General features: G+C 32.3%; 1 non-coding gene across 1 annotated transcript; it reads right to left on the bottom strand.

The window, feature by feature from the left end:
• Positions 1-4,222: 4,222 nt before the first annotated feature.
• LOC132634554 (small nucleolar RNA U3) lies at positions 4,223-4,435 on the bottom strand. Its single transcript, XR_009580272.1, has one exon. It is a non-coding gene; the product is annotated as a small nucleolar RNA U3 (small nucleolar RNA).
• Between the last annotated feature and the right edge of the window lie 1,047 nt (positions 4,436-5,482).

Raw genomic sequence — 5,482 nt, 5'->3', positions numbered from 1 at the left:
ACTCATGGTACATTAACAAATTTATTCATGGATAGAATATAATGAGTATCATCTGAAAAACAATAGGGTAAAAATTATAATATAAAGAAAAAATAGTTAGTGCAAAGAAGAAAAGTTAAGTAAGTAGACAATCTGTTATCAGTGCAAACAAATGATGAGAGGTTGTTGAGGGGACGATCCTATTAACACTCAACAGTAATTGTACTCTACTTTTACAACAGTCAAAGCTTCAATTTTTGGTCTTTTTTATTTTTCTTTGAGAAAGAGGAAAGACCTTACTGGGTGAAAGTTTGTATTCAACAAATTTAAACAAGAAGAAATATGTTGAGTCAATCATTACAAGTTGACGCTGAGACAAAACTGTTGGGATTAATTCTACCTTTTCTTTTATTGTGTAATGCAAAGAATATAAATATGTTCAAAAATTAGTTCTTGTTACGGCCACTTCAATTTTCTTCGAATAGCTCAATTAATTACTGATTTGAATGACCAAATTAATGGCTCGTTAAGCCCTTTTAATTGCAGGGTTAATGACGCATTAAGTCATTCGTTGACCCTTCATATTTTTTCCTATATAAGCCATACCAATTCTGAGCTTTTCCATCATAAAAAAAAAAAAATACTCTATTTATTCTCCTCTTCTTCTTTTTTTTTTTTTTTTTTCTAAAAAAAAATGTTTTTATTACATAGGGGTAGGGGAAGGGGATTAATGTGGGAATTCGAACCCTCATCAATAAGGTGAGAGTTTAGGTAGCCAACCAACTTAGCTACTAGATCCCTACTATTCTCTTCTTCTTCCAATAGTTTTCTGGGCAATATTTTGTACAATCTCCAAACTTTCAACCACTAGTGCAAGTGTTTGGAAGTGTTGTGGAACCTTAGGAAGCGATTGAGCTAAACGCTTTGCACCATAGTCGGTTCAAAATCGCTTTCAAGACAGTGACTTATCACGACGCATCGATGATCCGATAAATTGATTTTATCCTTTTGTTCATTTTACTGATTAATATTTTTAATATTTCCAACAATTTGAAAGCGATCTATTTTATACAATATTGATCTGTAGCATATGAAGATGTAAAAAATTCTATACATATTTTGGTGATGAAAGGTAAAATACTTTTATTTCCTCTCTAACAATGTAGTCATGAAAAAAATAGGAACTTTTGAGTTTGGATAATTTAACCAGTAGAGATTAATATGCAATTTTGCGTTAATTTATCAATTAACCTTTGTTATTAGTACTGGTACAAACATAGAGCTTTTGATTTATGAGTACAATGATGTTGTTTTCTTGTCTTTAGTAAGAGAGAATATCTATCAAATTAAAAAAAAAATATTATCAAAAAGTTCTGGAAAATTAGAAGATTTGTGAGTAGTCATTAATAATGTAGATAGGGATGTTTGTGAGTATAACAGGAGCCTTTTATAAGGAGGTATGATTTATGTCGAGTTAATTTGAAACCATTCCTATTCTGCAACGTTCTCGAAATCGTTTAATTGGCACGTTTCAAGAAAACTAATAAATGGTTCATTGTGTTTCATAGTTTTCATGTTGCGAATAAAAAAATTAGATTTGTGCTTACTTGATTGGCTCATGCTTGTGGCGTGTAAAATTCATGTGAAGTTTACTGCAAGTTATGCAAGTTATGGAATGAGGTGAAATATTTAAATTGGAAGGATCATATCTATTCCTGATCATTGTTCTACAATTTTGTGATCGTGTGAATGAGAATTTCTTTAACAAAATTAGGAATTATTTTGTGTGTGGCGTTTCATGCCAGCATGTTCCTCAGTTTAGAAATAAAGTTGGAAAATTGACAATCATGCCTAGTCAAAAGTAAATCATGTTGAAACAGATGATATTATTGTTGTGGTCATTTCAAGTGAATCTTATGACCTATGTGAGAAATTGGGTGTTAGATTTTGATGTTGTTGTGCGCACTTAAATTATTTTATATTCTACACCCAAGTTGAAGGAGAAGAATTTTTTTAGTTTAGTGATTCACGAATTACTCAAATTCTTGAGGAAAAAAAAATCTTCTCAAGTTCTTGAGGAAAAAAATTGGCTTTAACTTGGGCATTGGATATTTTCAATATTTGAACCAATTTGGTTAATGTAGAATTATTAGGAAATATTGGAGTAAAAATTTCTTTTGAGAATGTTATAGTTATTTTAATAGAGGAAATCTTTCTGTTGGCAAAGCTATTGTAACCATGATTTAGTTGTAGTAAATATTTTTAGTCATGAATGAAAATGCTAATAAATTGCTTGATTTATTTCTTTCAAAAGCTAGGATTTTCAAAATATTTATCCTTTAAAGAGATTTTTTTTAATGTCTCTTGTGAAGGATATTTAATAACTGAAAATGTGAATTTCTCTAGTCCTTAAGAGATCATTAATAATGAAAAGTACTCCCGGTTCTGCTTATATTGTTGAGTTTATTGATTTGTGGCATGGCAGGCTATGTTATGTTATTGCTTCTGTTAAAAGACTTAGAAATATGAATGTAATTCCTGCGTTGAATGTTGATGAATTTTCTAAGTGCCCAATTTGTGTAGAAGCAAAACATAGCAAAAGCCTTTTAAGTCTGTTAATAGTAGAAAAATAGAATTGGTTGAACTAGTGCATTTGGACTTAACTGATTTCAAGAATATAGTTAGTAGAGGTGGAACGATACATTACATCTCTTTTGTGGATGTCAAGGTGATGAAGATTTAAAAAATCAGCGGATATCAAGGTGGAAATTCTCTGCAACCTTTGTTGTGAGTTAAAAAGGTAAAACACTTTTCTACTTATCAAACTCAAGAGATGAAAAGGTAAAATCATCTTTTACCTAAAACCTCTTCGTTAATGTGTGATATTTTCATGAATGTAACATTTTATTAAATTCGCAAAAGAGTGGGGGTTAATGAAATGAGAAAAATATTCATCATGAAAAATGTGATTTGCATATTGAAGAATGCTTTAAAAAAAGTGTTACAAGTGCATACACTAGTCTTGAAATAACTCACACGTTATTATTTGTATATGATGAATTATTTTTAACTTCAATATTGACGGATGTGCCACTGTGCGAAATAATCTACACTAGTTTCTTTTTGTTGTGACTCAAAGGAGACAATTAAAATTGCTAAGAATAGTGTGTACAATCAAAAAAAAAAAAAAAAGGACTCATTTGCATTAGACATGATGGTGTCAAGCAATTATTGAAGCTTGGAGTAATTTCCTTAGAATTTATATGGTCCGAAAGAAATTTAAATTTGGCAGATTCTTTAACCAACAATTTGGCAGAGAGAATAATTCTTGAAATGTCGAGGGGATAGGGCTAAAGCCCATGGATTGAGGCAATATGGTGGATACCCGTTTGTTATCAAACGAAGCCATATATGCCGTCAAAATACACTAAATTTCCTATCTCAATGGCGTGTGATAGTGTTCTGTAAGGTTGAGTTTAACTCTTAATCCATATACTATTGTGGGGGTGCGTTTGAGATGCAATTGATGGATTTACTTGAGTTTTACTTTTAATGTTTCCATAACCAGTTGTGGTGGTGCTATTGAGAAACACTTAATGGATTCGTCGCTTGATATGAGAAGGTTGAGCTTATTTTGCTCTTAATGATTCCATAGCCTTAAGGTAGTCTATTTGAGATAGACTTGATGCGATCACCTACGTGAGTGTAAAGGTTTGACTCCTTTTATGAAAAATTTGGGCTGGTTTTCAAGAGCATTCATGAGACTCGAGGTTTAGTGCATGCCCATAAAAGCACTGTGTTAATATCGCGAAGTTTGCATGAAATTAAGGATATGGTATGTGTTGTAAGGGTCTTAACTTATGTCCATTCAGTTCAAGAGTACTTCACTTATGGATATTAGTTGTTGCCTCAATTCACTACGTGTTAATTTACATCGAAAGATATTAACACTTAAGTGTTCCTTCCTTTTTCTTCATTTCAGTTTGTGTAAACTGAATTGCCCAGAAATTGGAAGGAACGAAGAACTTTCAAGAAAGGAAGAGATGTCTTTTCTATGTGTAAGTAATTCACCAAGAAGGCAGATTTATAATGGCTAATAGATCATTTTTTAACCCTTCAAATCTTCAGTCTGTATAAATCTGCTTTCTTGGTGAATTACTTACACATAGAAAAATCATCTCTTCTTTTCTTGAAAGTTCTTCTTTCCTTCCAATTTTTGGGCAATTCATGTAAATGTTTGAAGAGTCTGTCAGACAGCTATTAGAACATCCCAACACCACAATTGGGGCCGAGAACAATCATTTACGGTGCCAAGACCTGAGGGGCCGTGGAAGCTATTAATCACGCTCTGGTCCAATGGCCACGAGTCATCCACCAGACTTAGTTTCCTATCTCTTAGAACTCAAGGATACAGTGGTACGAGCCTATAGAACATATCATGTTCAAGTAAGGTTATGGGGGTCTCAACTTTTCTTCATCCAGTTCAAGAGTACTTCACTTTATGGATATTAGTTGTTGCGTCATTTCACTACGTGTTAATTCAAATCAAAATATATTAACACTTAAGTACACGTTCCTTTCTTTTTCCCATAATTTGTTCGTACTCTTTATCTTTGCATTAGTGGGGGATTGTTGGGTTAATCCACCTTTTCTTTTATTGTGTAATCCAATGAATATAAATATGTTAAAAAATTAATTCTTGTAACAACCATCAATTTTCTTTTAATGGCTGAGTTAATTGCTGATTTGAATGACCAAATTAATGGCTCATTAAGCCCTCTTAATTGCTGGGTTAATGACTCATTAAGTCATTCTTTGACCCTTCATATTTTTGACCTATATAAGCCACACCAATTTTGAGCTTTTCCATCATAAAAAAATACTCTATTATTCTCTCTTTCTTCCAATAGTTTTCTGGGCAATATTGTGCAATCACAAAACTTTCAGCCACTAGCCGCGAGTGTTTGGAAGTATTGTGGAATCTTGGAGAGCGACCGGGCTAAACAATTTGCACCGTAGTCGGTCCGAAATCGCTTTCAAAGCAGTGACTTGCCACGACGCAGCGGTGATCCGATAAGTTGATTATTTCCTTTTGTTTATTTTACTGATTAATATTTTTAATATTTCCAACGAAAACGATCTATATAGAGAATTACAATTTGGATGGAAGACAAATACTATAAAGTTTTTTTGTATTTTCTTTACTGATTTTGTATAAATTAAAGGCCATATAATTAACATATCATCCGTGATATGCCATACTTGTTACATTATGTGCTCATGAACGTTTACTTTAGATTAAGATGCTTTAAACGTTTTAAAATGATGAACTCAATGGAAGCATGTAACGAAACAATAAGGTGAGATCATAGATTGTGTGTACTCCTTCCGTTCCGCTTCACTTGACCCATTTGATTTGTCACTCTTTACTTCCGTTTTACTTGACCCATTTGATTTGTCACTCTTTAACAAAGTGTTTATTAGGAATTTATTTTATCAAATC

The sequence above is a fragment of the Lycium barbarum genome, chromosome 3, assembly GCF_019175385.1.
Source record: "Lycium barbarum isolate Lr01 chromosome 3, ASM1917538v2, whole genome shotgun sequence".
NCBI classification, from domain to species: domain Eukaryota; kingdom Viridiplantae; phylum Streptophyta; class Magnoliopsida; order Solanales; family Solanaceae; genus Lycium; species Lycium barbarum.
This window is presented reverse-complemented; position numbering and strand designations above follow the sequence as displayed.